The sequence below is a fragment of the Bos grunniens genome, chromosome 6 (assembly GCF_055505025.1).
Source record: "Bos grunniens cultivar Pamir isolate PY7600 chromosome 6, Bosgru_T2T1.0, whole genome shotgun sequence".
Classification (NCBI taxonomy): Eukaryota; Metazoa; Chordata; class Mammalia; order Artiodactyla; family Bovidae; genus Bos; species Bos grunniens.
In genome coordinates, this window is record NC_141170.1 from 97,820,999 (window position 1) to 97,846,536 (window position 25,538).

Below are 25,538 nucleotides of genomic sequence, written 5' to 3' on the forward strand. Positions count from 1 at the left end.
CATTTATGCATGGAGAGAATAACACCTACCTTCAGATGTTTTTGTAGAGATAAGAAAACTACCATAGTGTTGGCACATATTAAGTACCTAATAAATGACGCTTGTAATTGTGTTGTGACTGTGGTTGCTTTTTGTTATCAGTGTGATAACATATGTAAGTATTGTGGGTACAAAAAAGAACTGACCAATTTTGTCTTAGTGAGCAGGAAGATGTTGAAAGGAAGGTACTGTGAGGCTTCCCAAAGCAGGGTGGCATTTGAACTGCATCTAGAAAGACTGGCAGAAGTTTTCTTGGCAGATAAAGGGAAGAAAAACATTCTAATCAGAGGGAACAACTTGTGCATACATGCTTGGGGAATATCCAGTTCTGGTGTGGATGATTTTGAGGGAGGGGGTGGTGCTAGGAGAATGGCAGTAGTGGAAACAAATCATGAAAGGCCTTGCAAATCTTTGAATTTAGCCCTGAACACATAAAATACTGAAGGTTATATGTAACTCAGTAGTTTCCTGGATCCTTCTAAACTAGTTTTTTAATAGAGTATTGTCCTTCCTTCTTTATAAATATTTTAGAATACATTTATACCACTCCAGAACACAGACACACACTGTTCTAGGGCTGATCCAACTGAACTCCATTTTACCCTAGAGTTAACATGTCTTCCCCAGTTCTGTCTCTAGTGCCCAGGCAAATCAACCAGGGTGAATGGGGGATGATGAAGAATAAATGAGACAGAAATATTCCCTTCAATTACTTGTTGGAACTGTTGCCTTTATTGACCACCTACTTTTGACCCACACATAAACTATCAAAACTGCTCCCAATTTTCGGTAAGAACCCATTTTGGTTGTTGTTAAAATTAATTATTTTCTGAGAAAGGTGAGTAACCTATATGTAGAGGGCTAGACTCTTGCTCATATAACTATTGCACAGAATTGTTTGACATCATGTGATATCTATATTTCTGAGATTAAACAAGACAAAACAAAAGCATATAAAAAATAAATGCCAGTATAGATCAGTCTTATGGACTCTGTGGGAGAGGGAGAGGGTGGGGAGATTTGGGAGAATGGCATTGAAACATGTATAATATCATGTATGAAACGAGTCGCCAGTCCAGGTTCGATGCACGATACTGGATGTTTGGGGCTGGTGCACTGGGACGACCCAGAGGGAGGGTAGGGGAGGGAGGAGGGAGGAGGGTTCAGGATGGGGAACACAGGTATACCTGTGGCGGATTCATTTCGATATTTGGCAAAACTAATACAATATTGTAAAGTTTAAAAATAAAATAAAATTTAAAAAAAATTTTTTAAATGCCAATAACATTAGTTTTGAAACAGTTCCTGAGTAAAATAAGCATATAAGTTTTTAACAAATGAAGAAGTGGGAAAACAAACTGATACTGTTTGCTTTGGGCTCTGACAAAGGATCATCTCAATCACAGAGACCTTGAAGCCATGCCTAAAACCCAAGGCGGGAAACTCCATCTGCTCTCCTTGAGAAGATATTAATAGTATTGTCAAGGCTGCCACTGGATAACTATTCGACTTTCAGGAGTTATTGCTTCTGTTACTGGTTCTTATTTTGTCACCTTTCTGTACTCATATGGCCCTGGAATACATGAAATGATTACATAGTAAATAGTTGCTTAACTTGCTACAACTGCTTATTTACCATTCTGTCAGAGATCACATCATAGTTGTTTTAATGAAATACCAGATAATCTGGGTTACACAAAGGAAGGCCAAGCCCTTCGAGTGAATGGGGTTTACCATATAATTCCTTAGTGAAAAAAGTTATTACATGCTGTCCCTTGTGCTTCCTTTTATTGGGTGTGCAGACTACAAGATTAATCTTTTAAGTTTAATAGCCTGACTTCTTAGTCATTTTTATTGCCCATTTCATTTCAGATGTGTTTAATCCCATTTTCCTAAATTTGGATGTGTTGACAAACATCCAATTGTTTTCAATATTTAAATATTAGTCTCATCAGAACTATATAAACAGTGTTTTCCTCTCATTGTAAAGTGAAAATTTAACATAGCTAGTCCTCAAATATTATATTAGTTTTTAAATGCCTTACATCATTACCAAAGTCAACTCTGTAAGATGTTACATTCTTTCTGAACATCATGTGTGACTTGCTTTTCCTTCATAGAATGACTCTTTAAAAAAAATTATACCTATTATATTCACCCGATTTTTAAGTAAAAGGTCATTTTTGCTCCATTCTTTCAAAATCATTTATCTTGTCATTATGCATGCTAACAGCACTCTTTAATTTAGCATCATCTACAAATTTCATTAACATATTGTTTACTCCCAGTTCCAGGTGATTAATGTAGACATTAAACATGACTATACCTTCGTGACTTGGTTGGATATTCCTTTGACACAAAATAGCATTATTCATCATTACTCCTCATTTGTAGTTCTTCTATCCATTTTCCTTCTGGTGGCATGAGAATGTTCAATGGAACTTAATTTTAACTTTTAAGAGAATATCTAAGATTACTAAAATTAAATATGTTCTTTCTGCTGCATTTCTCACATTCATTAAAGATAGTTCTGTAAAAATTATAGACAACCTCATTGACCTGTAAAATTAATCTATAAATCCAAGTGATCTTTGAAACATGATGCATTCATCTTGAACGAGTTTAAAGGTCTACACAGTTTTTCTAGGACTTAAATATTGCCGGTCTTCTTATATATTTCAATTTTAAACTTTAATTCCTAGGCAACTTATGGCATACTTGTGTTTTTTGGTGATATGATTATGAACATACCTCAATAGAATTCAGTTGGCTTTCCACTCCATTCTAATTTTACTTGCCTTTTAATTTGAATAATTGTGAGAAATATCTCTTCTAGTTGAGGAACATGGAAAGATGGATGTGTGTATTTGTTACTTTAAGAACATTTTTCCATAACAGAACAGATATTCACACAATAAATACTAGTATAATCTTTGCTGTTGTTTTTTATAAGTTGGTCTCCGTTTTTAATGTTTGTACATGGAGTGGTAGTTGAGTAGTGTTTTTTTCTATATCCTTTGCAGTCCAGAGATTAAAATCATCTAGTCACAGGCCACATAAAAATAATTTGGGGCATAATTTAATTATATAAAATATATTATTTTAATGAAATAAATTATTTAATAGTAATTTAAATGGCAATGTCTCCAACATGGCAGCCACATAGTCCTAACACACAATTCGAATCACATGATTATGAAGTAATTTCCATAAAAAAGAAATTTATTTTATTAATCAAATACTCTCATTTCATCAGTTTTTAATCATTACATCCAAAATAGTTTGGCATTGTAGCAGTTATTTTCCTATGTCTTATTCCCCCTCTCCTAGCAAATTAGGCTAACTAGTCATACTAATTTCACCCTTTTTAGGGATGGGGAAGACTAAGACATTGTATGTCAATGAGAGAGTAGGAGAAACTTGCTAGGGGCTCTGGGGGAGGAACCTCTTCTCAGGAATTCAGCAGCTTTTCTTTTCATTCTCTGAGCTCTCCTCATCACCCCCTACTATCCCCCATCCGAAGCCATGTGAACAGGCAAAAAGTCCAGATTACTACTGGCAGTAAACCTGCCACAACGGGGGAAGCTGAGAATGGAATCTGAATGTGGGCAGCCAAGTAGACAGACAGAATCTGGTCCATGTGGCCTCACTGAACCACGGGAAAAACTCAGGACATATCCTGAAGAACAGCAAAGTGGTTTTTTTTTGTTTTTTTTTTTAATTGGAGGCTAATTACTTTACAATATTGTGGTGGTTTCTGCCATACATTCACATGAATCAGCCATGGATGTACATGTGTTCCCCATCCTGACCCTTCCTCCCACCTCCCTCCCCATCCCATCCCTCAGGGTCATCCCAGTGCACCAGCCCTGAGCACCCTGTCTCATGCATCGAACCTGGACTGGCGATCTATTTCACATATGATAATATACTTGTTTCGATGCTATTCTCTCAAATCGTCCCACCCTCACCTTCTCCCACAGAGTCCAAAAGTCTGTGAAGAACAGCAAAGTAAGCTCTGGGCTTGCTCATTCACAAATACACACGTGTCCTTTCTCTATAAGTCTACCCCAAGAGGATTTCTGTTACATAGAGTCAAAAGCATCCCAAAGTAAGCATACCCTATGTAATTCTGAATTTAGGAGGTGAATCTGGTTAGCATCTAGATCCTTGTTCAGATTAGACATGAAAATTAAACTTTTCAATTTCATTTTTTGCTATTCCCATTTTTATTGTACTGTGTGATTTTATGAAGACATATTTAGGGCTCAGGATTTTTAGCATTTTTTTTCTGGATTCTCTGTTAAATACATTTATATTAAATGACCACTCTGACCAAAGAGCTACCTACCTAAGGTAGTGGGTCTCCCATACCATGCTGGAGAAAGAGACATTTGGATTATTGAAAATTCCTAATTGTGTCCTTACCAGTAGACACATTTATGTGTTTGGGAAATAAAAACCTTATTGGTTTTTATTTCCCAAACACATAATTAATGGGCAAAAATGTTAATGCCCATTATCAAATTTCTACTGAGTTTTCTTCTCCCTGTAGGCAGGCTTTAGTCTTCACTAGTTCTTTAGCTTCCTGGGTGTCTCAGCTGTCAAGAATCTGTCTGCAATGCAGGAGACGCAGATTCTGTCCCTAGGTGGGGAAGATCCCCTGGATGAGGAACTGGCAACCCACTCCAGTATTCCGGCCTGAATAATTCCATGGACAGAGGAGCTAGACAGACTACAGTCCATAGCGTCTCGGAGCCAGAAACGACTGAGAGCACACACACGTTTTCAATAGATTGTATGGCTGTGAGCGTGCATCAGAATCACCTGGAGGGCTTGCTGGAACGAAGGCTGCAAGGTGCCACCCCCGCCAGCTTCTGACTGATAGAATAGGGGCGAGGCTGAGACCACATTTCCTAACAGCTCCCCAGGTGATGCTGATACTGCTGCTCTGGGAAGCTCCTTTTGAGACTCAGGGCTTTACCAGCGTGCCTTGTGCCTCCTACTGTTTGCGGATTTTCACAGCGAGAGCCACTTAATTCACACATGTTGTGTTGATTCTGCCCCACGAAGGTAAGAAGGAATACAGGCCTTTCATTGGTTCAGTAGGACGTAACTTTACGACATAATTTAAGACGTACCTTTTCAGAGTATTCCATGTGAGTAACAGAGTTGAGTTTTTCAGCTCTGGCATTTCATCCCGTCCTGGGTTCTTTGCTGGACGTGCGGTTTCGTCTGGGACTAGAACACTGACTTCCTTGCTCAGTTCCTTCTGGAAGCTGAAGGTAAGCAGGTAAGTTCATTTCCCACATCTGAGAACTGACCTGGTTGCCTTCTGGACGTTTGTGACCCTACGCTCACCTTTGGTGGTGTTGGTTTTCCTGTGCCGATTCTTTCACTGCTCGTTGTTTAGACTCTGAGTTTGCCTTTTCTATGCCAGTGAGTCTTGTGTCCTTGGCCTGGCATTTCCTGGACCTGGTTTGAAATACCTCAGGCTACTTTCTCTGCTTTTCAAATGCAGATATTCAGGTGAACGCCGCTGTTGCTGTTTCTATGACTGCTGCCCATCCTTTCCCTCTCTCGATTTCGGTATGGGATTTCAGACCCCTCAACCCGAGGTTCCATCTCCCTCATACTCTGAGACTCAGCGCTGGGTTGGTCTTTTTTTTTTTCTATAAATGATTGCTTTTAGGGTAAGATCATGCACCTTGGCTGGAAGATTCTAGTGCCACCTACATGTGACTTCAATCTAAGTAAGTCAACTATACCTGTGTCAAGGAGGTCTATGGGCTTGCTATGCAAAGTGTGGTCTGAGGATCAGTGGCTATCAGCACATTAGGAAAGCTTTCAGAAATGCAGAGCCTCAGGCCCTACCTCAGATGTACTGACTTAGAATCTACAGTGTAACAAGAGCCACAGGTGACTTTCATGCACACTGTGAAAAACTAATGCATGGTGTTGCTAGCGCCTGTAGGATGAAATGCTCCCGCCTGTGACTATTTGTGACTCAGCCTTACCAATCGCTACTTTTCCTAACTTCCTTACCACCACTGATAATTTTACAAACCTATGTTGGGTGAATTTCCCACTGACAGTGTGAACTAGGACCCACAACCCAAGGTTCTGCAGGAATCCAGAGTGTCTCTATGTACATCTCACATTTGTTATTTCTTGGTATATCTTTTGCACAAGTGCTTTTCAACTATATCAACATATTTGGCCATGATCTGATGTGGACTTGGATGTCAGTCCCACATCCTGACAATTTCAGGGTCCAGGGTGGCTGTGTACCATTCAAGTTCAACAATAAATTTTAGGTGCTTAATGTAATGTTGGCCCAAGGTAGGTGACCATTCAAACATCTCTCATCAGCTCTTATTCTGGAGAAGGCATTGAAAGTAGATCTGCCTGGGTGAACTAGCTCCACCCCAGAACTTCTGTGGTGGTGATGGGGACAGTAATACTGGTCTGGACAGTGACCAGTGACCAATTAGCTTGTTGCCAGAAACTCATTCCTGAAGAAGCAGAACTTCGGCTAGTAACTGAGTCCACAAGTCAGGTCCAACCATTGCAGAGAGGGGGCTAATAAGACATACATGGGTGTCAGAGACTCAATCAAGACTGTCTATATTGAGAATAGGGTTACAGCCTGAAAAGGGGGAAACAGACACTTTAACCTAGAGACCCAGGTTGAGAGGTCCCTGTTCATAAGCATTGACATAGAAAGAACATGGGTTCTAGCATCCAAGCTGGGTTCGTGTGATCTTGAGTAACTTTATCCTCAGATGGTCTTCCTAGGCAAATGAAAATGAATGCATGTCCAGGGTCTAATCGAGGACTCAAAATGCTTAGTTAAGTGGCAGTTACTGTTAAGTTTAATATTGAAGGAATCATGTGAGTCTATGGACCTCAGAGCTGCTCCAGGTTCTTTGAATTCTGACCTGATTGGTTGGAGGGTTGAGTAGCTATTATAGTACCTTGTTCAGGATCTAAGCAGAAGGAAGCATGCATGCTGAAAGTACAAGTGTTAAGGTAGGTACATTGGAGGACTATTTTGTTTTCCTTTTCTCTTTTGTTCTCGTAATTTGATTGTATTTAGTGTTGTGTTTGGATTTGTTTTCCATTTTTGTGTATATTATAGATTCTTGGTTTGCAGTTACCATGAGATTTTGGTATAGCGATCTATATTTTATGTATAGTACATGATATAAAGTACATGGTGTATAGATATGATTGTTTAAAGTTGCTGACTTCTTAATTTCAAATGTACTTTAAATATCCCACATTCGTAATACCATGTTTGTATGTGGATGATTTCCTACCTTTCCTGTATGTTGGCCTTTACCATGACCTTTCCCATTTTGTAATTTGTCTTGCAGTTTCCTGTATCTTTGGACACAGACTATGTATTTTTTAGTAGATTGCAGTCTTTTTTTTTACTGATGGTTATTCAGTGGTTACTTGTGATTTGGGTGTGCTCGTGAGAGGAGGTAACTTCAAGGTCCTTCTACTCTGCCATGTTGCTCCTCCCCTCAAACTTTTCAATCTTAATGTATTAATAAGTTCTGTACCACAAATGCCTGGTGAGGGGAGTTTTTGTAAGCAGCCCAAAGTCAGAGAGCTGGTAATGGCAGAATCGAGGTTCGTGTCCAGGTGGTCTGGCTCCAGAGCTTGTGCTTGCAACCACTACACTGCCCTGCCTCCCAGCAGAATAAGAGAGGACACTTTAGGAATTGGGACAAATGTACTTAAGATGCAGGAGGGCCAAAAGCAGGTTGTGTCTGAAAAAATGGGGGTAAAGAATTTCAAAAGGAATAGAGTCATCATCAATGTGAAATAGAGCAGAAAAAAATATGTAAAAAGAAACTAAAATTAGACTTTTATATGAACTGAATATTACTTATATGCTTCGAAAAGCCAGGTATTCTAGTATTTGCAGAAATAGCAGTCTTGGGTAGTGACTTAAATAAAAGAGGAGAGAGGAAAAGCAAAAGTATCACATACTTAATTTCTAAGGTAACTAAAACTGCTATTATTTTACCTGCATCACAGTCCCAATATGGAATCTTCTTCATCCCTAAATCTTCTCTGTGTGTTCTGCAAAATATGTTGTTCTCGTGAAACCTTCCTACATTTCTCAGTATCTTTATATATGTCTGGGAAGTAACAGTATATTGATACATGTTGGAAGGAATCTATCATTTTTTTCCTGAACTGGAATCCAAATTTCCCTCAATGAAATGTTTCAGCAGAACTTTTTTTTTTAATACAAATGTGATTGGCCTTATCAGGAAAGGTTCTTAACTAAGCATGTGTTCAATACTGTAGAGACAAAGAGTTATGTTAGGCAATCACATCAAGTGATAAGCAGATGGTGATGAGGCATTCAGGACAACTATAACCCAGAATTCTACAGAAAAAAAAAAAAACTTAAGATTAGTCTGAGATAGAGACTAGCTAGCAGCAATAACTGTGTACAAAGAGGTCTAGCTGGTCTCAGTGGAAATTCTGTTCTGTCACTTGTCAGCCATGTGACCTTGCATATTTCCTTAACTGACCTGAGATTCAGGTTTCTCTTCAATAAAATGAGGGAAACAATACTCTGCAAATACTGTTATTGTGATCAGTCACACATTACAGGACCTGACACATAGTCTGTGTTTAGTAAATGGTAGTATTATACATCGGAAAAGGCAATGGCAACCGCACTCCGGTACTCTTGCCTGGAAAATCCCATGGATGGAGGGGCCTGGTGGGCTGCAGTCCATGGGTTCACTAGGAGTCAGACACGACTGAGCAACTTCACTGTATTTTTTCACTTTCATGCATTGGAGAAGGAAATGGCAACCCACTCCAGTGTTCTTGCCTGGAGAATCCCAGGGACGGGGGAGCCTGGTGGGCTGCCGTCTATGGGGTCGCACAGAGTCGGACACGACTGAAGCAACTTAGCAGCAGCAGCAGCAGTATTGGTAAGAGGAAGGTTTTCTCATGACATACAAAAACACAGTTTAAGAAACCAAATAACAGAAGTGGGGTTTGAGGGGGAATGGTTATGTGTATTTGTATGGCTGAGTCCCTTTGCTGTCTACCTGAAACTACCACAACATTGTTAATTGGCTACACCTCAAATTAAAAAAAAAAAAAACAGTTTCATGTAGTAAATGAACATGTCTATTTAAAAGCTTAAATTTGTAATACTTTGTATTTTTAGATTCAATTATAGATAGACTTTGTGATAGGATAAAACAGCTTTTGTTCTTTTTATAAGGAGAATAAGAGGAATTCTATTTTCTTCATTCTTGGAAGGTAGTTAAGCTTTGTGTTCTGAGTCCATCTAAGCTTGGTAAGTGACTTAGTTTTTTTTTGTTGTTGTTCTGTTTAAATTTTAGAGCCTCTAAGTAGAAATTATCACATACTCAGATGGAGGTTTCCACATTTTTTTTTGTTGATTTGTTTTGGGTGGGCGTTTACCAATGAAAATAAAGTTTCACTATTTAAAGAAAAAAAGAAACCAAATAAGTGATTTCCTCAATACTAATACATTGAAATAAGAAAGACAAAGAAGTGGGAAAGTGACTGACTTCTCTGAAGAGAAACCGAAAGGTATATCTTCTCACGCTCTAAAGACATGACACACTGAAACACTGTCAGGGACCTGCTGCTGCTAAGTCGCTTCAGTTGTGTCCGACTCTGTGTGACCCCATAGACGGCAGCCCACCAGGCTCCCCCGTCCCTGGGATTCTCCAGGCAAGAACACTGGAGTGGGTTGCCATTTCCTTCTCCAATGCGTGAAAGTGAAATCGCTCAGTCATGTCCGACTCCGAGCGACCCCATGGACTGCAGCCCACCAGGCCCCTCCGTCCATGGGATTTTCCAGGCAAGAGTACTGGAGTGGGGTGCCATTGCCTTCTCAGGCAGACATTACACGTGATTAAAGCAGGCATGGGTCCAGGTTCTAGGCTGGTTTGCTTTCAGATAGCTATGCCTTCCCTTCCTTGCCCTGCTCTGTGTCAGAAGGATTCACCCCAAAGGGTTAATGTTTTCCCCAGGCCCCGAGTCAGCTGACTTCCTGCTGGGTGAGGTCACAGTAGGAACCCAGAGAGGGCAAGGTGGCAGAATCCGCCAGAAATGTGGGAGATTGGGGTTCAATCCCTGGGTCAGGAAGATCCCCTGGAGAAGGAAATGGCAACTCACTCCAGGATTCTTGCCTGGAGAATCCCCATGGACAAAGGAGCCTGGTGGGCTACAGTCCATGGAGTTGCAAAGAGTCAGATACGACTCAGTGATTAACACAGCAACAACAGCCTCTCCAGCAACAGGGGCATCTCCTTCAGATTCCAGTACCTGGAGTAGTACAGCCCCTGGGCTTCTACAACACTGTCTCCTTTTTCTCTCCAGCCATGTAGTAGAAGCAGCTTCTTGCTGTATCAACCTCTGGTTTATTTCACAATCCCTATGATTCTCTCCTCTCCTCCATCAGCTGTGTTATTAATACTAGTTCCCTGTGTTTGTTTTGTTTTCTGTATTCCTGGTTAGACTCTGATGAGATCTGTAAGTTTAGACACAAGAATAGCTGACAAGATTGAAGGAATGGAATGGTGGAACCTACTGGTCACCAGCTCCTCAGTTCAGTTCAGTTCAGTAGCTCAGTCGTGTCCAACTCTTTGTGACCCCATGAATAGCAGCACGCCAGGCCTCCCGTCCATCACCAGCTCCTGGAGTTTACTCAGACTCACGTCCATTGAGTCAGTGATGCCATCCAGCCATCTCATCCTCTGTCGTCCCCTTCTTTTCCTGCCCCCAATCCCTCCCAGCATCAGAGTCTTTTTCAATGACTCTTTTTAACTCTTCGTATGAGGTGGCCAAAGTACTGGAGTTTCAGCTTTAGCATCATTCTTCCAAAGAAATCCCAGGGCTGATCTCCTTCAGAATGGACTGGTTGGATCTCCTTTCAGTCCAAGGGACTCTCAAAAGTCTTCTCCATCTCCACAGTTCAAAAGCATCAATTTTTCGGCGCTCAGCCTTCTTCACAATCCAACTCTCACACCACCAGCTCCTCACCTGTGGTCAATTCGTGCAGCCTAGGAACTCGAACAGTGTGGTCAAATTCTCCAAGTTTTCAAAAGAAGCTGAACATTCTGAGTTTTATGTAAAATCTGTTTAGAAAACATTGGCAACTAATTCCATGTCTTTAACAACTGAAGGCCAAATTAAACATCTCTGCAGATCCCATATAGCTTGAAGGTTTGAAATGTATAATTTTCACTTATATAATAGTTATTACTTTTTTCTTAATACAACATCTTCTGCCAAGTTTATATACAGAGGACCCATAGCCGTTCTAAGAAAAACTGTTTCTCTACCACATTTTTTAAGGTAATACTGCTGCTGCTGCTGCTAAGTCGCTTCAGTCATGTCCGACTCTGTGCAACCCCATAGACGGCAGCCCACCAAGCCTCCCCCGTCCCTGGGATTCTCCAGGCAAGAACACTGGAGTGGGTTGCCATTTCCTCCTCCAATGCATGAAAGTGAAAAGTGAAAGTGAAGTCGCTCAGTCGTGTCCGACTCTTAGCAACCCCATGGACTGCAGCCTACCAGGCTCCTCCGTCCATGGGATTTTCCAGGCAAGAGTACTGGAGTGGGATGCCATTGCCTTCTCCAAGGTAATACTAGGTACTCTAAGAAATCAAACCCCTAGTTGTAGTGGCTCCACACAATAGAAATTTCTTTCTCATGCATGAAATAGTTTGGTGCAATTGTTCACTTTTGGCCAGAGGCTCTTCCTTCCACAGTGACCCCGGATTATGGCTCTACCATCTCCTGGGGCCTGGAGTCCTCTGTATCCAACTGGCAGATGGGGAAGAGAGTAGAGAAGGTGTGCCCACTGTTTAACCACCTTGGCACATGGCCCCACCTGAATGAAGATTGCCTTGGCTGGGCAGCTGTTTCCCAGACCCAGGACTGCACTGCAGGAACTGTATGACTTTGCATTTGCCAAATTCACACTGCCTACCCAGCAAGGCTGTGTGTGAGACTGTCTGAAGGGGAGCCTCACGTAAGAGGAAATCCACACTGATAAATATTTTGACTACCTAAACAGAAGGAACTGGGATCATCAAGGCGTCTTTAGCAGTGAACTCTAGGGATAAAAATAAAGAACCAGGAAAAGGACTAGACAGACATATAAATCTCATTACAGGACAGTTTAGTGAGTATTATAGTTCCTATTAGACCCATGTGAAATCTGAGGCCTGGAAATGTTTTCAATAACTTGTCCAAAGAATCACAACCAATAATTATGCTCATTCCAGAACATGCTATTTTAGAATTCCCTCAGACATTGCTTATAGATGGAGTTTATCCTATTACAATAAAGTAACTTTTATTGCCTTACATGGAGATGAGCAAAACAGAATAGGAAAATATCTTGGAGAGGCAAGAGTGTAGTTAGAGTTTCTTATCACATATGATTGAGTCCTGGGGTTAAACTAACCCACAGAGCAATTAGTCTGTTTGTTTAATGGACAGTCATAATTTTCTAGAGATGATGTGGGGAGATCTATGACTGGGTGACTTAGTGCTATTGAACACGCTGATTTGTTATCTGGAATTAATCAACATTGAGAATGAAGCACCACCACACTGCTGAATTTATACATTGATTTTTTTCAAAAACATTCGCAAGTGCTAAGGCTACAATTACTCATGGTGGTAGATGCCAGGGATTCAAAAAAGAATACTAAGTACTATTAACTGAATACCTACTTTATGCCAAGTGCTTTTACATACATTATCAAATATCATCTTTACTATGATACTTCATGGTAAGTGATACTATCAAGTTTTATTTCCACTCTTAGAACTTTCCCACTTTGACATAACTGGTTTGAAGAAGATCGAACTTAAAGAAGTCTGACTACAAGTTGTGCTCTTTCTGTTGTGATATCCACACCCTTCCTGGCTTATTGAAAAAGTAAAATGCTTATGATCATGTAGTGACTTTAGCAGGGAGGAGAAACCAGTAAACAGTGATAAAATAATGAAGGAAATGACATTGCTCTGGGTGTATTTTAATGCTTCACTCATTATGTTTATACAGTTGCTGATTTGATAGTTCCTAATTTTGCACATAAGTTTTCTTTCTGGAGCATACCCCAAGGCCATATTTTATCATGTGCAAAAAGGATGTGTTCAGAAAATATGTTTACCAAAGTAACTGTGTGCCATGGATAAAGGGAGGCCAATGAGATCATCTCTGAGACTTTCAGCTGACATAAAAAGGTGCTTTTCAAGTGCTTTACATATACTGCCTCATTTAATACAACACGCTTTTGAGGAAACTCATGATTATTCCCAATTTAAAGAGGAAGAAACTGAGGAAGAAAGAGGCTAAATAACTCACTCGAGGTCACATAGATTCTACGTTTCAGGGCTGCAATTCTGTCCCAGGTCCTCTCGTGCCACATGTCTGCTTTTAACCCTGTCACCCCACTGCCTCCCATTGGATTGAAAGTGCATACAGTATAGAGAGCACTGTGGGGGCTACGCAACCTCTCTGGAGTGACCGGGAATCTAATTGAAGAGCCATGATATACCACCATCTAAACTTACATCAGTGTTTAATTTTAAGGAAGTATCAAATCACAGATTGAATTTTCATTGTTAATTGCATATGTAAGAAAGATCACAGAAAGGCAAGTTAGATCAGTTAATTTTTATTGCTACTATAAACCAAACATGGAATCTATTTTGATTCATATAAATTGCATGGCAGCCCAATGAAAATACTATTAGCATCCCCATTTTACAAATAGAAACTAAATAATCAGTTCAGAACCCCATAGCTACAAGGTGAGTGAAGTATGGCAGTTGTCTTCAAAGTGTGTTCCATGGACAAGCACAATCAGCATCTCCTGGGAGTTAGTTTAAAAATGCAGATTTAAAGGCCTAACCCAGACCTGTTGAGTCAGATCTCTGGGACTGGGGTTCAGAAATTTGCTTTCTAGGAGATTCTAATACACACTTAAGTTGGAAAGCACCTGGCCTAAGGTATGAATTCTGTGATGATTGTGAGACCTGTGTGATGTCAGACCTCATATCTTTGCCACTGCAGTCAGTATGCTGCAACCTGAAGTAGTTGAGAGAGTTCCATGAAGAAAAGCAACAAGAGCTGTTCTTTGAAGAATTTGTGAAATATGGGTCAGTAGAAAGCATAGAGGAGGTATTACAGGAAGGGTCAGTTATTGGACAGTTCACTCAAGATAGGTGCCATGTTCATCTTCCCCTGAATTTAGCTGTTCTACCCAAAACCCTTGCTTCAGATCACTTATTGGTATTTGATACAAATGTGGAATCTGCAATATTGTCAGTAATCCACGGAGAAGCTTTGCAGAAGTGCTCTGTTAGTAATTAGTTAATATCAATATGAGTTAATGAACTAAGTCAATTATTTGGATTTGGACTATGGACTGTGGAGGGGGTCCATCAGTGGGTAGCAAAAATAATTGAACAGACATATAGGGAAAGGCAGCTACAACATAAGAAAAACAACAACAACAAAAAACAAGCTTTGCTTTAGATCTTTTAAACATTTTTTTTTTTGCCACTACTTACTTTCTTTTAATTTTTTTATTGAAGTATAGTTAATTTACAATGTTGTGTTAGTTTCGGGTGTACAGCAAAGTGATTCAGTTGTACATACACATATATCCACTGTTTTTTAGGTTCTTTTCCCATATGGGTTATTACATAGGATTGAGTAGAGTTCTGTGTGCTATACAGTAGGTCCTTATTAGTTTTATATATATGCTAATGCTAAGTCACTTCAGTCGTGTCTGACTCTGTGTGACCCCATAGACGGCAGCCCACTAGGCTCTGACGTCCCTGGGATTCTCCAGGCAAGAATACTGGAGTAGGTTGCCATTTCCTTCTCCAATGCATGAAAGAGAAAAGTGAAAGTGAAGTCGCTCAGTCATGTCCGACTCTTAGCGACCCCATGGACTGCAGCCTACCAGGCTCCTCTGTCCATGGATTTTCCAGGCAAGAGTACTGAAGTGGGGTGCCATTGCCTTCTCCGATTTATATATATAGTAGTATGTATATATCATCTCCCAATATATCCCTCCCTAACCCTCCCCCCATAACCATAAGTTTGTTTTCTACATTTGTGAGTCTATTTCTATTTTGTAAATAAGTTCATTTGTAACATTATTTTTAGAGTCTACATATGAGTGATATCAGATGATTTTTGTATTTCTCTGACTGACTTTACTCAGTATTGCAATCTCTAGGTTCAACAGGTGCTGCAAATGGCATTTTTTTGTTCTTCTGGCTGAGTAATATTCCATTGTACATATCTTACACATCTTACTTATCCTTACTTCTTTCAACAACTGTTTAGGTTGCTTCCATGTCTTGGCTATTGTAAATAGTGTTGCAATGAACATTTGAGTGCATCTGTCTTTTCAAATTATGATTTTATTTAGATATGTGCCCAGGAGTGGGATTGCTGGATCAGATGGTAGTTCTATATTTTTTAAGAAACCTCCATACTACTCTCCATAATGGTTATACCAATTTAAATTCCCACCAAGTGTAGGAGTGTTCCCTTTTCTCCACACCATCTCCAGTATTTATTGCTTGCAGATTGTTTTTGATGGCCAATTTGATCCATGTGAGGAGGTATCCCATTGTAGTTTTTGATTTGCATTTATCTAATAATAGTGATGTTGAGCATCTTTTCACATATTTTTCAGCCATCTATATGTCTTTGGAGAGAGGTCTGATCTTCCACTCATGTTTTGATTGGATTGTTTATTTGATATTGAGCTGCATGAGTTGTTTGTATATTTTGGAGATTAACCCCTTGTCAGTTGCTTTGTTTGCAAATAACTTCTCCCATTCTGAGGGTTGACTTTTTGTTTTGTTTACATTTCCTTTGCTGTGCAAAAGCTCTTAAGTTTAATTAGGCTCAATTTGTTTTTTATTTTTATTATTCTAGGAGGTGGATCTAAAAAGATGTTGCTTCGATTTGTGTCAGAGTGTTCCACTTGTGTTTTTCTAAGAGTTTTATAGTATCTGGCCTTAGTTTTATGTCTTTAATCCGTTTTGAGTTTATTTGTATGCAGTGTTAAGGAGTGTTCTAATTTCATTCATTTACATGTAGCTGTCCAGTTTTCCCAGCATCACTTATTGAAGAGAATTTTCTTCATTCTTGCCTTCTTTGTAATAGATGAGTGAATTTATCTCTGGATTTTATGTCCTGTCCATTAACCTATGTTTCTGTCTTTGTGCCAGTATCATACTGTTTTGATTACTCTAGCTTTGTGGTATAGTCTGAAGTCAGGGAGGTTGAATGCTCCAACTCCATTTTTCTTTCTCAAGATTGCTTTGGCTATTCAAGGTCTTTTGTATTTCTATACCAATGGTAAAAATGTTTTGTTCTACTTCTATGAACAGAAAGTACCTTTGATAATTTGATAGAGATTGCATTAAATATATAAACTGCTTTGGGTAGTATAATCATTTTCACAAATTTGATTCTTCCAATGCAAGAACATGGTATATTTCTCTATCTGTGTGTCGTCTTTGATTTCTTTCATCAGCATCTTATAGTTCTCTGAGTACAAGTTTTTTGCCTCCTTAGGTAGGTTTATTCCGAAGTATTTTATTCTTTTGGATGTAATGATAAATAGGATTGTTTTCTTAATTTCTCTTTCTGATCTTTCATTTTTATTGTATAGGAATGCAAGAAATTTCTGTGTATTTATTTTGTATCCTGCAAACTTCACCAAATTAACTGAGCTCTAGTAGTTTTCTGGTAATGGCTTTAGGATTTTCTACATATAATATGTCATCTACAAACAGTGATAGCTTTACTTCTTTTCCAATTTGGATTTCTTTCATTTCTTCTTCTTCTCTGATTGCCATGGCTAGAACTTCCAAAATTATGTTGAATAAAAGTGGTGAGAGTGGACATTTTTGTATTGTTCCTAATCTTAGAGGAAACAGTTTTTCATCTTTGAATGAAATGGCTGTGGGCTTGTTGTATATGGCTTTTATTATGTTGAGGTAGGTTCCCTTTATCCCTACTTTCTGGAGAACTTTTTTTTTTAATCATAAATGGGTATTGAATTTTATCAAAAGCTTTATCCTGTGCCAATTGAGATGATGGGCTTCCGTAGTAGCTCACATGGTAAAGAATCTGCCTGCCTGCTTTGATCCTGGGTCAGGAAGATTCCCTGGGGAGGGAATGGCTACCTACTCCAGCATTCTTGCCTGGAGAATCCCGTGGGCAGAGGAACCTGGTAGGCTGTAGTCCATGTGGTTGCAAAGAGTTAGACACGACTGAGTGACTTTCACTTTCATTGAAATGATCATATAGTTTTTATTCTTCAGTTATCATGGTGTGTCACATTGATTTCACATGTATCAAAGAATCCTTTAATCCCTGGGATAAATCCCACTTTATCAATGGCATAGAATCCTTTTAATGTATTGTTGGATTTGGCTTGCTAGTATTTTGTTGAGAATTTTTGTGTTTGTGTTATTCAGTGATATTGGCCTGTAATTTTCTTTTTTGTGTGGTATCATTGTGGCCTTGTAGAATTACTTCGGAGTGTCCCTTCCTCTGAAATTTTTGGGGAAGATTTTTAGAAGGAAATGTTTGATAGAATTCACCTGTAAAGTCATGACTGTTGAGTGTTTTTTAATCACAGTTTCAATTTCAGTAGTTGTGATTGGTTGGTTCAGGTTTTCTGTTTCTTTTTGGTTCAGTCTTGGAAGGTTGTGTCTTTCTAAGAATTTGTCAGTTTCTTCTAGATTGACCATTTTATAGGAATATAGTTGCTTGCAATAGTCTTATGATCCTTGTGTTTCTATGGTGTTCATTGTAATTTTTTATTTCTAATTTTATTGATTTGAACCCTCTCCCTTTTTTTTCTGATAAGCCTAGCTAAAAGTTTACCATTTTTATCATTTCAAAGAACCAGCTTTTAGTTTCATTGATCTTTTCTAATTTCTTTGTCTCTATTTATTTCTATTCTGATCTTTATGATTTCCTTCTACTAACTTCGGGTTTTGTTTGCTCTTCTTTCTCTGGTCACTTTATTTGTAAGGTTAGGTTGTTTATCTGAGATTTTTCCTGTTTCTTGAGGTAGGATTGTACTGCTATGAACTCCTGTCTTAAAACCACTTTTGCTGTGTCTCATAGATTTTAGATTGTCCTGTAATTGTTATTTATCTATAGATGTTTTTCATATCCTCTTTGATTTCTTTAGTGATACATTGATTGCTTAGTAACATATTGTTTAGCCTCATGTGTTTTTTTTATAGTTTTTTTTTCCTTTAATTGATTTCTAATCTCAGCATTGTGGTCAGAAAACATGCTTGAAATGATTTTGATTTTCATAAATTTACCAAGATTTGATCTGTGGTACAAGATGTGATCTATCCTAGAGAATATTTCATATGCAGTTGAGGAGAAAGTAATTCTGCTGCTTTCAGATAGGATGCCCTTATCAATTAAGTTCATTTGGTCTAATGTGTCATTTAAGGCTCTTGTTTCCTTACTGAAGTTCTGTTTGGATGATCTGTCCATTGGTGTAAGTGGTGTCGAATCTCCCACTATTGTTATTATTTCTCCTTCTATGGCTATTAGTATTTGCATTATAGAGGTACTCCTATGTTGGATGCATATGTATTTACAATTGTTATATCTTCTTAAATTGAACCCTTGATCATTATGTGGTGTCCTTCCTTGTTTCTTGTACCAGTCTATATTTTAAAGTCTATTTTGTCTGATATGAGTATTGCTATTCCAGCTTTCTTGATTTGCATTTGCACCGAATATCTTTTTGCATGCCCCCACTTTCAGGCTATTATGTGTCCCTAGGTCTGAAAAGGGCCTATTTTCAGCATATATATCAGTCTTGTTTTTGTATCCATTCAGCCAACATTCAATCCATTTACATTTAAAGTAATTATCGATATGTATGTTCCCATTGACATTTTCTAATTGCTTATGATTTTTCTCAGTCTTCTTCCTTTCTTTTGTTCTCTTGTGGTTTGATGATTATCTGCATGTGTGTTGTATTTATTGTAGTGTTTTGGTTTGAAGTTCTCATAATGTTTTGATATAGCAGTCTGTGTATGTACAAAGTTGTTTTAAATGCTGGTCTCTTAATTTCAAATTCAATTCCTGTTTCCTGCATTTGTACTCTCCTCACGGTGCTAGTTTTGATATCATATTTGTGTGTGAATGATTTCCTACTTTTACCATATGTTTGCCTTTACTGGTAAGCTTTCCCATTTGGGATTTTCTTGTTTCTAGTTGTAACCTCCTTTTTTCTTGCCTGGAAAGGTTCCTTTAGCATTTATTATAGGGCTCTTTAGCACTTGTTATTGGGCTGGTTTTGTCTTTCTGAATTCTGAGCTTTTGTGTGTCTGTAAAGCTTTTGATTTTGTGTTGAATCTGAATGAAAGCCTTGCTGGGTATTCTTGGTTATAGGTTTCCTTTCATCACTTTAAATATATCATGCCACTCACTTCTGGCCTGGAGAGTTTCTGCTGATAACTCAGCTGATAAGGTTATGGGGATTTCCTTGTATATTATTTGCTGCTTTTCCCTCATTGCTTTTGATATTTTTTCTTTGCATTTCAATTTTTGTTAGTTTGATTACTATGTGCCTTGGCATGTTCCTCCTTGAGTTTATCCTGTATGGGAGTCTCTGCACTTCTTGGACATAGGTGTGATTATTTTCCATGTTAGGGAAGTTTTCAGCTATGATTGCTTCAAATATTTTCCCCAACCTTTTATGTTTCTCCTTTTCTTCTGGGAGCCCTATCCTGCAAATATTGATGCATTTAAATGTTGTCTCAGAGGTGTCTGAGACTTTCCTCATTTCTTTTCATTTTTTCTTCTTTATTTTATTCTGTGGCAGTAATTTTAAACACACTGTCTTCCACCTCACTTACTTATACTTCTGCCTCAGTTATTCTTCTATTGATTTCATCTAGTGTATTTTTTAATTTTTTCAGGGCTCCCCTGGTGGCTTGGTGGGAGGGGCTCAAACTACTGCACAATTGCACTCATCTCACACACTAGTAAAGTAATGCTCAAAATTCTCTAAGCCAGGCTTTGACAGTACATGAACCGTGAACTTCCAGATGTTCAAGCTGGATTTAGAAAAGGCAGAGGAACCAGAGATCAAATTGCCAACATCTGTTGGATCATCAAAAAAGCAAGAGAGTTCCAGAAAAACATCTACTTTATTGACTATGCCAAAGCCTTTGACTGTGTGGACCACAACAAACCCTGGAAAATTCTTAAAGATATGGGAATAGCAGACCACCTCACCTGCCTCCTGAGAAATCTGTATGCAGGTCAGGAAGCAACAGTTAAAACTGTACGTGGAACAGACTGGTTCCAAATCGGGAAAGGAGTATGTCAAGGCTGTATATTGCCACCATGCTTATTTAACCTATATGCAGAGTATATCATGAGAAATGCTGGGCTGGATGAAGCACAAGCTGGAATCAAGATTGCCTGGAGAAAAATATCAATAACCTCAGATATGAAGATGACACCACCCTTATGGCAGAAAGTGAAGAACTAAAGAGCCCCTTGATGAAAGTGAAAGAGGAGAGTGAAAAAGTTGGCCTAAAACTCAACATTCAGAAAATTAAGGTCATGGCATCTGGTCTCATCATGTCATGGCAAATAGATGGGGAAACAATGGAAACAGTGACAGACTTTCTTTTGCGGGGCTCAAAAATCGCTGCCGATGGTGACTGCAGCCATGAAATTAAAATACACTTGCTCCTTGGAAGAACAGTTATGACCAACCTAGACAGCATATTAAAAAGCAGAGACATTACTTTGTCAACAAAGGTCCATCTAATCAAAGCTAGGTTTTTCCAGTGGTCATGTATGGATGTGAGAGTTGCACTATAAAGAAAGCTAAGCACCGAAGAATTGATGCTTTTTAATTGTGGTGTTGGAGAAGACTCTTGAGAGTCGCTTGGACAGCAAATAGATCCAACCAGTCCATCCTAAAAGAAAGTAGTCCTGAATATTCATTGGAAGGACTGATGCTAAAGCTGAAACTCCAATACTTTGGCCACCTGATGTGAAGAACTGACTCACTGAAAAAGACCCTGATGCTGGGAAAGATTGAAGGCAGGAGGAGAAGGGGATGACAGAGGATGAGATGGTTGGATGGCATCACCAACTCTGTGGACACTGAGTTTGAGTAAACTCTGGGAGTTGGCAATGGACAGGGAGGCCTGGTGTGCTGCAGTCCATGGGGTTGCAAGGAGTTGGACATGACTGAGGGACTGGACTGAACTGGTGGCTCAGATAGTAAAGAGTGCTCCTGCAGTGCGGGGGACCTGGGTTTGATACCTGGATTGGGAAGATCCCCTGAAAGAGGAGATGGCAACCCACTCCGGTATTCTTGCCTGGAGAATCCTCATGGACAGAGGAGCCTGTTGGGCTACAGTCCATGGGTCACAAAGAGTGGGACACAACTGAGGAATTATACACAGTGTATTTTTTAATTCAGTTATTGTGTTGTTCATCTGTTTGTTCTTTAAAATTTTCATATCTTTGTTAAACATTTCTTGTATTTTCTCAGTCGTGCCTCCATTATATTTTTTCTGAGATTTTGGATTACCTTTAATATCATTAGTCTGAATTCTTTTCCAGGTAAATTGCCTAGCTTCTCTTTATTTTGTTATTGTTGTGGGTTTTTATCCTGTTCCTTCATCTGTACCATATTTCTCTAATTTATTGTTTCATCTAATTTTCACTGTTTATGGTCTCTTTTCCCCAGGCTGTGGGATTATAGTACCTCTTGCCTGTGATGCCTGCCTCTTGCTGGATGAGGTTGGTGTGGGGGCTCGTGCAGACTTCCAGGTAAGAGGGACTCGGTGCCTGCAGTCTGGTGAGTAAAGTTGTGTTTTGTCCCTTTCCAGGGTCGTGTCAGTATTAGTTGCTCAGTCTTGCCAGATTCTTTGCAACCCTGTGGACTGTAGTCTGCCAGGCTCCTTTGTCCATGCACTTCTCCAGGCAGGATTACTGGAGTGGATAGCCATTCCCTTCTCCACGGTATCTTCCTGACCTAGGGATCGAACCTGGGTCTCCTGCATTGCAAGCAGATTCTTTGTCATCTGAGTTACCAGGGAAGACCTTGGCTGTGAGCTCATTATGATTTTAGGCAGCCTGTCTTCTGATGGGTGGAGCTGAATTCCTATCTTATTGGTTGTTTAGCCTGAGGCCTTCCATCCCTAGATCCTGCAGGCTGCTGGGTATGGCCAGGTCTTAGTGGGAAAATGGGGACTTCCAGGAGAACTCACACTGAACAATATTCTCTGGGTCCTCTACTACTGGTATCTTTGCCCCAACAGTGAGCTATAGCCAGCCTTTGTTTTCCCAGTAAACACGCCAAGATCCCTTGGTAGAGCTAGCCCAGGTTCCTATGAAAGTACAGCTTTGTGCTAGGTCCTGGTGTACATGAGACCTTGTGTGCGCCCTCCAAGGATGGAGTCTGGGTTTCTCTCAGCCCTGTGGAGTTTCTGCACTCAAACTCAGATGGCCTGCAAGGCTAAATGCTCTGAGGGCTCTTCATCCTAATGCCAGCCCCTCAGATTGTCTTAGAGGGCTATTTTGTCTAGAAACATCTCTGTGTCTTGCGTGGGTTTAATATTTTTTGGTGTGAGGGCTCTTTTCAGTATAGATGTCTGTCACACCTTTGCTCAGTGTGTGCTGTCCGTTACCCCTTTCACTGGCGTCGTGACTCACGTGGTGACCAGGGCCTTCCCTGGATGTTGATCAGGGCCCGCACTTTGCTCTGTGCTTGTCACTGCCCTTTCATAAGGCAGCTGTTGGAGTAGAGGCTCTAGTTGTTGGAGTAGAGGCTCTCTGATCTGGAACTTAGTATATTTCTAATCTGTGCTTTGAGGTAGGCAGGGTTGGAGTGCTCCCACTGGGAGGGAAGCCACTGAATGTTTCTCCTGTGGAGCTGTTCATTGGTGAATGTGCTCTGTTGTGTCATCTTTTACCCATCGTGTGAGCTCTCAGAGTACATTGTTGTTGTCACTGCTCTCAGCCCCACCTTAACCATGAGTGTGCCAGCAAATGGTCCTGGTGTCTTTCACGAGTTTTCACCAGGCCACCAGCACAGATCCACTGAAGTCAGGTCCCAGGATTGCAATAAATCATGTATCTGGACACAATTTGGGCACTCTGGAGATAGCTCAGACTCTGGCCTGGCCCAGTCACCATGCCAATGTGTCCACAAGGTCTGTAACTGCTGAAGCTAGAGCTGACTCAGCTGCAGGAGCACTCAGATGTTCTGAAGGCACTGAGCTTACAAAGCCAGTCATGGGGGTTTAAATCTGTAGTTCAGACATCCACCAGGAGAGATTTCAGCTCTTCTTCCTTAGTTATATGCCCTCCTAATGTGGTTTTAGCCCCACCTCTGTGTCTGGGCCACCCACAGGTGTGTGAGACTGCCCCAGAGCACAGGAGCCCACCTGGGAAGGAAAGGGCGTAGGAGGTGGTAGCTAGGGGTGCACAAGCCTGCTTCGATGGGAGCCCTTCCTAGTGTCTGTGGAGGCAGGGGCTATCATGTGGGGAGAGAGCGTGCAATAGCAGCCCCATCCTTCATGCATCACTCAACAACAGCACTTTGCTTCTGTGGTTGTCCGGCTTCCTCCACGAGCCCTCCTGATTGCAGGGCTCTTCATTCCTGTTCTCTTAGCTTCTCCTCACGGCAACAGCAGTCTTCTCCCTGGATCTGCTGTCCAAACCCTGTGGTCCAACATCCAGCCTTGGTCCACACTGGCAGACACACGTCTCAGACTGGGGTGTGCAGGCCTGTGGCATAGACCTCGGTGTAGGTCTCACTCTGTCCTGCCTGCCATAGACCTGGCCCCCAAACTTCCCCTTCTGTCCTAGATTATTTTCTCACCAGTAAGGAAGCCTCCCCAGGTGCAGGAACTTCTCTCCTTCAGCTTTCCCCACCCCATGGATGCAGGTCCCAGCCTACTTCCTCGCCTCTTCCTTTCCCCTTCTTTATTTCATACTATCCTGTTATGCAGGGATCTTTCTTGTCCTTTCAGATGTCTGAGGTCCTCTGTTAGTGTTCAGTAGGTGTTCTGTGAGAATTATTCTATATGTAAATGTATTCTTGATGCATTTGTGGGGAGAGGTGAACTGCATGTCTTCCTACTCCATTCCCATCTTGACTTATCCTTGCTAGTTCTTATTTCTGAGTATTATTGAACTCCTTTTTTAGGCACCCTAAGTACAAACTAAGACTAACCATAATTCTTTATGTAACATAAGAAAAAGGTAAGGAAACTTGATGGAGTAAGGCTTTTGGATGTCAGCTGTGGGGCCCAAGTTAAATGGGCAGAAGTCTTTTTTGCCAAGAATAACAGGAGACAGGGCTGCTAAGAAGGAAATTCAGTAAAAAAAAGTTCTTAGGCTGGTAAGTCACTTCTTTACTTCCTCTCCCTAAATTTTTCTTCTCTTCTTGTAATTCTCATCTCCTACTGTGCTTGGTTCTAGAAGGTTTCGTAGGTCATCACAGAACCGTTCAACTTCAGCTTCTTCAGCATTAGTCAATGGGGAATAGACTTGGATTACTGTGATATTGAATGGTTTGCCTTGGAAACGAACAGAGATCATTTTGCCATTTTTGAGATTGCACCCAAATACTGTATTTCAGACTCTCTTGTTGACTATGATGGTTACTCCATTTCTTTTAAGGGATTCTTGCCCACAGCAGTAGATATAATGGTCATCTGAATTAAATTTGCCCACTCCCATCTATTTTAGTTGACTGATTCCTAAAATATTGATGTTCACTCTTGCCATCTCCTGTTTGACCACTCAATTTGGCTTGATTCATGGACCTAACATTCCAGGTTCTAATGCAATATTGCTCTTTATAGCATCGGACTTTACTTCCACCACCAGTCACATCCACAGCTAGGTATTGTTTTCACTTTGGCTCCATCTCTTTATTCTTTCTAAACTCTTCTCCAGTAGCATATTGGGCACCTACCAACCCGAGGAGTTCATCTTTCAGTGTCATATCTTTTTGCTTTTTCATACTGTTAATGGGGTTCTCAAGGCAAGAATACTAAAGTGGTTTGCCCTTCCCTCTTCAGTGGACCGTGTTTTGTCAGAACTCTCCACCATGAGTCATCTACCTTGGGTGGCCCTCATAGTTTCATTGAGTTAGACAAGGCTGTGGTCCATGGGATCAGTTTGGTTAGGTTTCTGTGATTGTGGTTTTCATTCTGTCTGCCCTCTGATGGATAAGAATAAAAGGCTTATGGAAGCTTCCTGTTGGGAGAGACTGGTCTTGCTCTGATGGGCAGGGCCTGGCTCAGTAAAACTTTATCCAATCTTCTGTTGATGGGCAGGACTGTGTTCCCACCCTGCTGTTTGACCTGAGGCCAAACTATGATAGGGGTAATTACGGTAA

The 25,538-nt window shown here is 40.3% G+C and overlaps 1 long non-coding RNA gene across 10 annotated transcripts in view; it reads left to right on the plus strand.

Annotated features, from left to right (window-relative positions):
* The first annotated feature begins 4,878 nt into the window (after positions 1-4,878).
* LOC147371065 (uncharacterized) overlaps positions 4,879-25,538 on the plus strand; it is a 166,496-nt gene continuing 145,836 nt past the window's right edge. For 2 of the 10 annotated variants that reach the window (XR_015166245.1, XR_015166249.1), the window contains exons 1-3: positions 4,885-5,112; positions 5,225-5,332; positions 21,873-21,955. This is a non-coding gene — a long non-coding RNA (uncharacterized LOC147371065). Of the gene's footprint in view, positions 5,113-5,224; positions 5,333-21,872; positions 21,984-25,538 lie in introns of all 10 variants that reach the window. The other 8 variants (XR_015166246.1, XR_015166247.1, XR_015166250.1 and 5 more) reach the window with 8 other exon arrangements.